Source organism: Camellia sinensis, chromosome 8, assembly GCF_055761805.1.
Source record: "Camellia sinensis isolate YWXY chromosome 8, ASM5576180v1, whole genome shotgun sequence".
In the NCBI taxonomy this organism is placed as follows: domain Eukaryota; kingdom Viridiplantae; phylum Streptophyta; class Magnoliopsida; order Ericales; family Theaceae; genus Camellia; species Camellia sinensis.
In genome coordinates, this window is record NC_138968.1 from 43,379,027 (window position 1) to 43,392,056 (window position 13,030).

The window sequence follows — 13,030 nt, forward strand, 5'->3', positions numbered from 1 at the left end:
ATAACACATTTTTATATTTAATACATAAAACATACAATTGATGACAAGACCACAAAAAATACCTTAATTATAATTGTCATGAAAATAATTAAAATTTATTCGGTTCTAAGTCATTTTTGAGTTATATTTCTTGAAAGAGAGTGCATGTCCATGGATGTTTGTGTGCGTGTGCATGTGCGTGTTTTGGAGGAAAGTGTGTGTACAATATTTAAGTTGAGGGTTATAATTGAAATATATTTCATTTAGAAATTATTCAAATTTCTAAGAATGTCCATAATACCTTGTGATTTCGACAGCCATTAAGGGTGTGTTTGTTTGGAAGGATTAGGGGGTGGGATTGGACTATTAGTCCTACCGGACTAATAGTCCATTGTTTGTTTCATTTTTTTTACTCCAGACTGTAACAACCCCGGTCCGTAATTAGCTATTAATTTGTAATCAATAATGCTAACTAAGTGTTTAGAATGAAATTATGTGTTATTGTTAATTGTGATATGTGTTTTGTAGTAATTTGTGCATATTTATCTGATTTGAAAATTATTTGCCATGATTCCTACTTTGAATCTGAAGTTGTTAGCCTAAATGCTTTTAGAAACCGAATTGAGCACATGGGTTGACTAATTAGAATTTTTAGAACCATCTGAAAAGTCTTGTTAAAAACTGATTCAGTTTAGTAAAATCGCATGTGATTAAATTAAGCCTTAACTGGAACTATTTTTGAATAATTGAATTTTGTGCTAACCTTGACTAATTAAGGTTACTTGTGTTTGATTTAAATGATGCATGATTGGTACCTAATCTAATCCTATTAATGATCCAATATGGGATTAAGTGTTGATGTGCTAAGGCATTTGGTGATATTGAATGTAGAGGATTAAAACTCTTGTGAGTGTGTTGGATTAATGCATGTGTGTGCACGTGTTGTGTATTCAAATGTGAGGTGTGTGTTGTGTATATTCTGATGAGAGTTGAGGGAGTATTGTACCATTCCTTTACTCATGTGGTCCTTGTGTAGAGAGAGAGAGAGAGAGGGAGTTCAAGTTAGAAGAAGAAGAAGGGAACTAGGAAGACCATCTCTTGTTGTTTGAAATCAAGAATCTAGGTAAGAGTCTTGAGCCTATTTTCTGTAGTTAACCTTCTCTGCATCATGATTTCAGCATGTTTTTGAGCTAATTTCATGATATTTGTAAGGAAATAGGTCTTAGAACATGTAGATGGCTTACATATACATTTATGGTAGACCATCTTTGATTTTATCATGTTGAGTTTGAGTTTTAAAGTCCTTGCATGCACGTGAGCTTTAATCTTGTCCATGGTTTTAGAATTCATGAAGTTATTGATCACCATTTGCATGTTACGAAAAAAACCATGAAAGAGTTGAAAATGTGTTGCATGAAGAAGTTTTGACTCAAATCTTTCAAGAATTGATGAGTTTTTTAATAAAAGATATTTTCAAAGGTCTTATATTGAAGTTTTCTAAAGCTATTTTTTGTGTATTTGATCAAATCATGCAAGACCCCAAGGTTTGAAGGTGGTTTGGAAGCCATTTTTGTTAAGCTTACTGTCCAAAAATTTACAGTTGGCTTGAGTGAAGAAGTGGTGGCTCGAGCCAACATTTTGAGCTCTCAGAATTTTGAACTCTGCAGAAACTGGCTCGAGCGAAGAAGTTCTGGCTCGAGCGAGCTCTATTTTGCCTTTTGCTGGCTCTAGCCAAGAAAAGCTGGCTCTAGCCACCAACTTATTTTCAGCATGTTTTCAAAAGATGTTTTATGTACATATCTTCACTTTCCATCTCTTTATGGGCATTCTTAGGCATGATTTATGAGTCGTTAAAGATTAATAAGCTAAGAAATAGCATAAGTAAGTAAATTAGAAAATGTGTTGAATCCGAGTATATGGGCCATACGAACAAGTTATGTAGCATGGAATGAATGGGTAATTAAAGTGAGAAAGCTAGCCATGTTGGCCACTTGAATATGTAATGATAAAATATGCTTGTGTTATGTATTTTGTGGTTGTAGGTCAAGACTCGAGGGTTGATTGAACATTGTAGGAAACCACTGTGAGTAACGTTATTGTAAAGATACGTTCATATAAATTACTTTCCAAATGAAATATGATAAGTTCTGATTTCTGAAATGATATCTGTTTTCATGAACAAATATTCTATGTTTGAAATCTATTATGGCATCCATAGATAGTCCCAAGTCATGGGGGGACGGCATGAAAATGCGGGTCTATGACATACAAGTAATTACAAGATCTCGTTAGCCATTTCATTGTGGTGATATGTGTTTAATCGGTATTCGGAACCGATTACTCTAGTCGGAAGACGTTCTGTGATGTGTTCTATGGGATGTACCATTATTATGTTTTGATATGAGAATGATTATACTTTGGTCTGTTTTCTGCTTATGATATATTCGGATTTCGTTCACTAACTCCTTTACTTTAATATTATTCACTAGACTTTACCTCACTGTGTGTATATATATATGTAGGTGGGCATTCTGGAGTTCGAGCCTGAAAGCTTTTGTTCGGATCTGTGTTCTGTTGTCAATCAACCATTGTGCCTCACGTGGAGGTTCCCGAAGAGTCCTATGTTTAAGTTCCGTCGTTTCTGTACATATAAGACTTGGTAGTTTTGTTGGTTGTACTTAAGATACTTTAATGTGTGAGGATATAATGTATGAATGACTATTGCATACTTATATAAAGTTTTAAATATTTTGTTCATATAAGTCAGCACAGCTTATTGGACAACTATATTTATGTATTTGTTTCCGCTAGCCCCTTAATCTTGTTAATCTGTTCAAAGGCCTTCGGTAGTCAAAGGATTACTGGCCGGACTATTAGTCCCACAAATATGGGACTATCCTATCCCATGGGGGGAGGTGGGATAAAAACCATGGGATTGGTATCCCATGAGATTATTTTGTGAAATGTCCATTTTACTCTCCATGCTATTACTTAGCAAACAATTAGAAAATGATAAAATAGTCTTTTGAACATTTATAAATTATTTTTTTAGCGTTGTTAATTTAAAATTATATATTAAATAAAAAATTTAAATTATACATTAAATTTAATTAAAAATAATAAATTATAAATTGTGGCCTTATAAATTAAATTTTTTTAGCGTTGTTAAAAAATTAAATTTACATATTAAATTAAATTATTTTTTTAGTGTTGTTAATTTAAAATTATATATTAAATAAAAAATATAAATTATAAATTAAATTTATTTAAAAATAATAAATTATAAATTATGGCCTTATAAATTAAATTTTGTTGTGTTGTTGAAAATTTAATTTATATATTAAATAAAATTATTTTTTATTGTTGTTAATTTAAAATTATATATTAAATAAAAAATATAAATTATAAATTATAAATTTAATTTAATTGAAAATAATAAATTAAAATAATTAAAATATTGTGCAAAAAATAAAATAAAATAATTTTTTATTTGATCTAGCTAAAATAATTAAAATATTAAAGCTATATTTAATATTCTATTAGTTAGTAAATAATTGAAAAGGATAAAATTGTCATTTGAGCATTTATTCTTCTCCATAATATCCCAAACAAAATTGGATAATTAAAAATAGTCAAATCCAGACATCTAATCCTATGACTAAACAAAAATAGGATACAAATTTAATCTAACCAAATAGTCCCAGGACAATGTATCCTACCACTAATAGTTCGATGGATTACAATCCCCTTATTCAGTCCGTCAAAACAAATGCACCCTAAGTGAGCCACGAGTCCCGACCAAAGACTTAAGGCCTCGTTTGGGAACCAGCTCATTTAGTTAAAAAGTCAAAGAGTTACTAAAAAAGCAAAAAAGCTAACAACTCATATAAAAAAGTCAAATATTCTATTTTCTCTCCTTTTTATACATCTTTTCGTAAAAAGTTAAAAAGTCATTCCAAATATATTAATTTTTTTAACTCATATTTTAACTAAATAATTAAAAAATTATTAAATTAATCTATTCCCAAACGAGATCTAAATATAATAAAAACTTTCCTTTGATTAGCCAAACTTCCTCAGAAAAATTTAGCAGAAACTTCCTTCTTGGAAAAAAAAAAAAAACAAGAAAGGAATCTTTTCATCGATATTCCATCTGTTGTTGCTTGCTTTCTGGTAGGTGAAGAAGATGCTCTGCAAAAGAGTATTTTCATGGATATTCTAAAGTTGAGAATCTTTCACATGCTCTATATACAAAGGAGAACGGTGTAAATAAAATTTACAAGCGTTTTTCTTTTTTTGGTTGTTTGTGGATTTGAGACCACTGTCCGGGTCCTTCGGGGCGTATAACGTGTTTGGTTTAGGCTTGGTTTGAGGTGTCTTAAAAAAGTGTATTTTTTGTCTTTTTATAAAAAGATGTGCAGAAAAATAGAGAGGTGATGTGATGAAAAAAATATAAAAAGATAAAAAGATGGATTAGATAGGTTATGCCAAACCAGGTCTTAGTTTCAGTAATTTAAACTCAAACTTTGCCTTATTTGCACATTGTCCTTTTGAATTTTAAAATTAAAAAGTTAATTATCTAAAATTATTAATGTGTTATATTTAATATTTTTCATTAGGATTCTAAGATAATAATACTCTTATCTAGTAATTCATTTATACTTTAGCTTCCTTATTTTAATGTCAAACTGTAAACATGATCACAGAGTATTATTGACTTAAAAATTTAATAAATGTGTCATGTACTAATTTGATTTTGTGTAACTTCTTAACAGAATCCTAACAGAGAAAGTTAACTGCAATAAGATAACACTTTAAAGTGATTAACTGTAATTTTAAAGTTCAGGGAGTAAAATGCAGCTGGGTTATAATTTAAGGAGTTTTATTGTAATTTATCCTTTAAACTATTAATTTTATAATTAAACTATTTACAATTTTAGAGTCAAACGCTATGAAATAAAAAAAAATATTACAAATATTATATGGACTTAATTTTTCTTTTTGTGAATAATATGTAGAGGACTCCTACAAAATAAATAATTTAAACAACTAAAACAAAACTTGTAATAAACTCTACAACTCCTAATAGTTCTTCAAATTCAAAATTAAATCCTTATATTAATGTGTGCATATAAAGCAATAATAATATACAAACTTATTTTTATTGTAGACTATTTTTCAAATTAGTGATGTGTTTAACAAAATCATTTTTATTATAGACTCATTTTTTAAATTAGTGATGTGTTCACGAAATCCTGATTTAATTATGTAGGAACCTTCCTCATATAAAAGTCTTGTCATTTGAATTCAACTGGGGGAGGCCAGTTGGTGAGCTGTGGGCCCCGGCCACGGGCTGATTAATATAAGTTCTCTTTCATTAGCCAAACTTCTCAAACAAATTGAGATCGTTCTTTGGAATGATCTAAATAAATGTATTTTTTATTTTTTATAAAAAAATATATAAAAAAATAAAGAAGTGATGTAATAAAAAAAAAATAAAAAGATAAAAAAATAGATTATATAAAAGATACCAAACCCCCCTTACATTTTTTAATGTTCCAAGCAAAAAAATAAAAAATAAAAAATAAAAAATAGAATTTTTAAGGAGTCAATGAGTAATGTATCCTTGGGCCAAACTTGTGAGAAACTTCATACTTCGTATAGAAAATAAATGAATAAATAAAAAAGAAAAAGAAAAAAAATCTTCATTAATTATTGTTTCACCTTGCAAGTAGCAAGAGCATATACACATCCCAAGTTTTGCTCAGAGGCCTCTCTCATCAGTCTTCTTCTCAGCATCTTTGACTACAAAAATGAAAGAAAATGGAAGATAAGTCTCTGAAAGTTACTGCTGAAGTCCGTGACGATTCTTCTTCTTCTTCTTGTCAGGTTTTTAGATTTCTCATCTTTATAAACTTTTTCCTGATTTATCAACTTTAAACTTTTTCCTGTTTTAGATTTCTCAGCTTTATAAAAATTTATTACTAAATTAAATTAAGTTTCGTAGATCTTTGTTATATATTCCAAGATCAATTTATTTCAATTCTCATTAATTCAACTTAAAAAGTTCGATCAAGCCCAAGTTTATGCATTTATATAATGAAAATCAATCTTTATGAAAAAAATGATCAAATCATTCACCATACCAAACCTTCTATATAACATGAAATTATCAAGAATTATTTTTCAAAAATAAAAGAAATTATGTTATAACTGTGCCCAAAATTTTTATTTTTTTTCAAGAATGACCTTGAGATGAAAATATTTGGAACAAATTTGATTTCTTCTGTAAAATTTTATGCTTATATTGTAAAATTTTAATTTAGATTTCATACAAATATCTTGGAAATATTATGATCTAAAGCTATTCAATAAATAAAGAAATAAATAAATTATAAGGGGGCAAAATTTAGAATATTTAAGTGGGTTGGTTTTTTAATTTTTTTTTTTTGGCTATTTTAGCCTGAGTTAAAAAGCTTGGTTTGGGAAAGATTTTTTTGACTTTTTGTTTTTTTTTACTTTTTTTGCGAGAGAAGGGCGTAATGATTATGAGTTGGATGTGATATTTTGTTTGTTGTGATTAAAATAATTTATTTTGTCTTTTTTGTAGCTAAAATAGCCCCAAACCCATCCAAACCCACTTGCCAAACCATGCCAAAATAATATTGGAGAAGAGTTTTAAACATTTGAAGTACTTATTATTATTTTTATTTTAAATCAACATTATTTTTTGTATGTAAACATTTTTGGAAGGGTATGATATATAACTATTTGTTGTTAAAAAATATAATATATATATATATATATATATATAAAAGCATTGCTAAAAATAACAATGTGGATTAATGAGAAATTTTAGTTTTGCAATACAAAATAAATGTTAAAGAATGATAATTTTGTAACATTTGTCATCTCTGTTTTTAGACAATACATATCTAACTTATTACATAAAAGTTCAAAAAATTACTGTTTTTGACAATCTGAAAAGAAAAAATTGTCATATTAATCATAAAATGTAAGAAAACTGTACGAAAAAACTAATATATATTTATACATTTTAAAAATCCAAAACTTTAGGAAAATGGATTAAGAAAAACTTTGTATATGACACCTTGTACAATTATTAATATGACTGAAATTCGGTATTACGCTTTTCATTTAAAGATTTTGAATTCTCAAATTAAATATAGTGACAAATTCATTTTGGACTTTTTATATAAATTATTTTAAATTAGATGTGGCTAGATGGGACAATAAATTTGTGCCATGTGCACTTATTAATTTTAAAAACAGATTTTTTTTTTTTAAAAAAAAAAATAAAAACTTCTAGAGCCTTTTGGATAAAATGTCATTTTTGCTTAATATTGATGTAGATATACATGTAGAAAAAAATGAAACATTTCATGTTAAATATCTTGTGCAGTGATGTTGATAAAGCGGAGATGACAGAGAGACAATGATAATAAGTTGAAGGAACGGTGGCAGTGAAAAATAATCAATAGGTATGTATGAATAGTTTGACGGAATATTTTTATTGTTATGCAAATTAATGTTTCTTTAAAATTTGAACAATTACTTTTGTGATAAATTATACTAACATGAAATTTTTGTTATCCACAGCTTTAAATAAATAATAAAAACATATTTCGAATACAATAATAACAAAACTATTAAAACATATAAATGTAAATTAAAATCACTTTTTTTTGGTTTTGTTTTGAGTTTTAATTAACAAATACATATAATAACAGTCACATAAATTAAAGAAAAATATAACAAATTATAAAACTAAACTTTATACATGTCCAAAATGTTTCATAATTTTAGTTTTCGCTATATCAAAGGTCATCCATGATATTGTAAATCATTGTGTTAATTTATCAATTTTGATTTTTTGCTCTAAAACTCAATCAATCAAAATTAAATTAGAGAATAAAATGGAGAGGACCAAAAAGCGAGCAGTGATCTCTATTCTTAAGTTACTCCTCAAATCAGTCTCTGATATGTCAAACACAACTCCCCCCCCCTCCCCCGCCTCCCCCCAAGCGTTGGTTAATACACATAGGACCCATTTTCTAGTTCTCACCCACCTACCTTGTGACTTCTACCACCCCAATTAGCCTCCAACCCCACTTTTATTTTTTATTTTTTATTTTTTTTATTGGCAAAAAAAGAGATTATTGATGAATAACATAATACAAGATACATATACCATACCATCAATGAAAGATAGCGAGTGTGGTGAGCAAAATCATTCCAACTGTTTTGATACCAAAATGCACACTATTATTTGTTAGCACCCCAAGTTGGTGAGAAACCAACAAAAGACAAAGCAAGAAAGACCAAAAACAGAGTTGCCCTGCAGTCCAAGAGCAGATCCAGAGCAATCAAACCTGGTGAATAACAATACCAAAGCAAAATGCAGCTCAACCACTATTCCTAATACAATATTGAATAACAATTAGCTATGCTTTATTGTCATCAAAATCAATTATATAGTCTTTCAAAAACCTTGGAGTTAACAATCTCTCCCTTATGATGATAACAAACATTGATGATTAAATTCTAAAATATAAAGATAGGCAATTAAGAATAGAAGAATAGTGCAAAATTAAAAATACTTCCCTTGAATTTGTACTTCAGTCTCTATATTTCTCCACTTTTTGTCATCAATAAAAAGTGAAGCTTTCAATCCTTATAAAAAAATTTGTTAGTGCTCAACATAAAATAAATCACATAAATCAATACTAAGGAGGATTTGACATGCCAAGTTCTCTTCTTATATCATAAAATCTGTCCTCAGTAAATTGTTTTGTAAAGATATCTACCAATCGATTATTAGTGCTCACAAAATCAAGAACAATATCACCTTCATGAACATAATCTCTTATAAAGTGATGTCTAAATTCAATATGTTTGGTTCTTGAATGTTGAATATGATTCGTAGTCAAATTGATAGCACTTGTATTATCATATTTAATAGGAACATGATCGAAATACATACTAAGGCCTCGTTTGGCAAGTGATTTTTTTAGCCAAAAAGTCAAAAAGTCACTAAAAAAATAAAAAAGCCAACACCCCATACCAAAAAGTCAAAGATTCTCTTTTTGCACATCTTTTCATAAAAAACTAAAAAGTCATCACAAACATACTAGTTTTTTTTAGCTCATATTTTAGCCAAATAGTCAAAAAGTTACTAAATTAGCTTGTTCCCAAACGAGGCCTAAAGTCTTCTAACTGTTGTTTCATCCAAATAATTTGCGCACAACAACTTCCAACAAGAAGATATTGAACTTGAACATTAGATAGAGTAACTAAGGTTGCGTTTGGTAGAGCTTTCTAACTATAATTTGAGAGTATGAGTTGTATTTTGAGTTTGTGAGTTTTGGAATTATGATTTGAGTGTGAAAAATTTGTTTGGCGAAAGAGTTTTGAAAATAGCTTTGAAAAGAGTTTAGAATTGAGTGAGGAATTTTTGATGTGACATTTGATATTCGATACAAAAATTTAAAACTCATAACCAAACATACAACTCAAAGTTCTATTAAAGCATATAATTTTTTTTTTAAAATTCGGAAAATATTTTTTTTGAATATATAAAAATTAACATATCAATTGTAAAAAAAAAAAAAAATTGCACTCTTCCGGTCAACCGGCTGGACAACCGATTAGGCCAAATTTTAAAAAAAAAATTTCAAAAATCACGCTTTACAGCGAGTTTTTTTTGCAGAGTTTTGTGTTTGTTGTGGAAAACTAATTTCAAAACTCTATCCAAACATAATGTTCCAATGTAGGGGTAGAATCAGGATTTGAAAATCCTTCCAAACAGAGCCTAAATTTTGTTTTTTACTAAACCTAGAGACAAGTGAGGGTCCATGAAATTGACATTTATCACTAGTGCTTTTTCTACCAACTTTATTACCAACAAAATCAGCATCAGAGTAACTAATTAAATTAAAAGAAGTTTCTGTAGGATACCATAACCCTAATGATTGTGTACCTAACAAATATTTAAAAATCCTTTTGATAGCAATATGGTGAGATTCTTTTGGTGAGGACTGAAATCTAGCACATAAGCAGACACTGAACATTATATCAGGCCTTCTAGTAGTTAAATGGAGTAGAGAGCCAATCATACATTCGTATTAAAAGTCTTACCCTTTTCATCATTGTCAAGTTTGATGGGAGGAATCATTGAAGTTCCCATTGGCTTTGCATTATCCATGCCAAACCTTTTTACCAGATCATGGATGTACTTTGACTGATTGATGAATATCTATTCCTTTCATTGTTTTATTTGAAGTCAGATAATTGAGTTTACCCATCATGCTCATCTCAAATTCTCCTTGTATGTAATTTGCAAAATCCTAGCACAAATTCTCATTAGTAGCACCAAATATTATATCATCAACATATATTTGCTTGACAAGCATATCATGACCTTTTGTTTTTATTAAAAAAGTAGTTTCACTTTTGCCTCTTGAAAATCATTTTTCGTCAAAAATTTGTTTAGCCTTTCATACCAAGCTCTTGGTGCTTGTTTTAAACAATATCAAGCTTTAGTAAGTTTGAAAACATGATTTGGAAACTCATGATTTTGAAATTAGGTGGTTCGTTAACATATACATATATATTTTTTTTTCAAAAATTTAACCATTCAAAAATGCATTTTTCACATCCATTTGATAAAATTTAAAATTCTTAAAACATGCAAATGCAAATAAAATTCTAATCTGACCACATGAGAAAAAGTTTTATCAAAATCAATATATTCCTCTTGATTATAAACTTCAGCCAATAAAAGAGCCTTATTTCTAACAACAGTACCATATTCATCCATTTTGTTCTAATTACAGGATGATGATCAAGTTTAGGTACTAAGGTCCAAACCTTATTTCTTTCAAACTGATTGAGTTCCTCTTGCATGGTTAGAAACCGGCTCATTATTTTTAGCTTCTTCCAAAGATTTTGGCTCAATTTGTGATAAAAACACAAGATTATTACATATATTATGAAGAGAAGAACAAGTCATTATACCTTGGTGTGGATCACTGATGATAAGTTCTTTTGGATGATTATGTGCATACTTAACTTCCTTTGACAACTTTGTACTTCTTATCATATTCATTTGAGTTAACTCCATTTTGCCTGGCCCCTTCCATGGGATTGGCTCTGAGAACGAGCCGACTGCTGGTGGTTGAGATTCTGCTTACACTCCGATGCCTTATGACCCTGTTGGCCATACCTGAAACAAGTAATACGACTAGGAACCGTATTCCCCGAACTCTTCATAGAAACAGACCTCGAAGACTTGTTCTGTTGGGGCAAGGACTGGAAGGATGAAGAAGAACAAGAGCCCCTAGACTTCTTAGAGGATCCCATGTCACCGTGAGATTCAGCATAACCCGACCTCTTATGTTTTAGCTTAGATTCCTCAACTTCTAACATGATCTCTACATGAGCCGCTGCCTCAACTAGCCTATCATACTCTCTGAACATATTGCCCATCACCTTCATCAAGATCTTGGGCCTCAATCTCTTCTCAAACACCAAGCATCGGCGCTCCTAGGTCGCCACGAGCTCGGGTGCAAAGCGTGCCAAACTAGTGAAAATGGCCTCACATTTTGCCACCGGTGTATCTAGTTGTCTAAGATTCTCGAACTGTTTCATCAACCTCTCCCTAGCTGTGGGAGGCAAGAACTTCTCCTAGAAGGCATGGGTGAATGCCTCCCAAGTGTGCTCGACCCTATGCTTAACAGATTTCCATCACTGCCTAGCCTCCCCTTTTAGTTGATAAGCCACCAATGCTACTCAGAGCTCTCCGACACGGATGTCCAAGATCTCAAAGGACTTAACAATTTGCTCTAATCATTCATCATCTTTCATGGGATTGGGTCCGCCACTAAACTCAGTAGGGTTGGAGTGAAAGAATTCTTTCTTCACAAAGGAGGTTTGAGTTTCTTCCTCTATTGTCCTTGCTGCTTGCTCGAGTATGTCCATGGACTATCGAAGAGCCCTAACCATTTCTAGGGCTAGTGCCGCCATCGCATCTTGGGCCGAAGGAGCGGCCACATTGTTTTATCCTACATCTTCTTGGGAAGGAAGATCTTGTTGGGCCGGAATACCCCAAACACCCCGACGAGGTCTCCACTGCCTTTGCCACATCCAGACATCCTATATAAGAGTAAGAGAGAATGGAATTAACTCACAATTTATACACCCATGCCAACCCACGCGTCACAATCGAATAGTCACAATCCTAACCATATATTCATTAAACATAAAACTACCTACATAAGCACATAAACACATAGAGCACATATGAATCATTCTTCTAAGATACCGACTCATTCCATGACACTCAAGGACTTCCAAGTGGAAAAAGCTTTGATCAAGTGCCTTTCCATAGGGACTTCGATAAGTGTGATGGACGCAAATCGTATCTTAGAAACTCGACCTCATACCCACATAGTCACATAAGCACATGAACATATAAAGTACTAATGTCCCTTACCAACACGATAACCCATTGTGGCATAAGCCACATCCCACGAGCTCCAGGTATTCAAACACGGTTAGCTATGATACCAAATTGTAACGCCCCGGGAAAAATGCCTCATAAATCATGTTCACTTAGGTTTACCCAATATAGAAATGTGTGTGTGAGAGAGAAGTAAATTAATAATAATAATATAATAAATTCCAAGACTACCTCTTCCCCATTGAACTATACTAGTGATTACATCATTGTTTGTTTACATTTATTGACAAAATAAAAATAGTTCAAAAAACAGGAGGTAATGTAAAGAAAGAGCCAAAAAGACAAACATCTTCTCTAGGAGTGTCCTTGAATACACAACAATGGAGTTCGAAATTTCCATACAAAAATAGCCCTAGTCTTAAACATAAAACATAATAAGAGAGCTTATGTGCCCTTGCCCAAAATCTTTCCGCAGTTCAATCATTGAGGTGGCGCATCAACATCATTTCCTGAAAGGTGGTTAGTTTGGGTGAGCTAGTACCCAATAGGAAATAAATTTAATAAGCTATA

At 30.7% G+C, this 13,030-nt stretch overlaps 1 protein-coding gene and 1 long non-coding RNA gene across 4 annotated transcripts in view; both read left to right on the plus strand.

The window, feature by feature from the left end:
* Window positions 1-674: 674 nt before the first annotated feature.
* On the plus strand, window positions 675-2,766 carry LOC114309577 (uncharacterized). Its single transcript, XR_014336996.1, has 2 exons — window positions 675-1,102; window positions 2,502-2,766. It is a non-coding gene; the product is annotated as an uncharacterized LOC114309577 (long non-coding RNA).
* A 2,842-nt stretch (window positions 2,767-5,608) lies between these two features.
* LOC114309616 (uncharacterized) overlaps window positions 5,609-13,030 on the plus strand; it is a 39,506-nt gene continuing 32,084 nt past the window's right edge. Inside the window, exons 1-2 of one of the 3 annotated variants that reach the window (XM_082882560.1) lie at window positions 5,611-5,868; window positions 7,403-7,481. The gene's annotated coding sequence lies outside the window, so the exon portion shown is untranslated. Of the gene's footprint in view, window positions 5,869-7,402; window positions 7,482-13,030 lie in introns of all 3 variants that reach the window. The other 2 variants (XM_082882561.1, XM_082882562.1) reach the window with 2 other exon arrangements.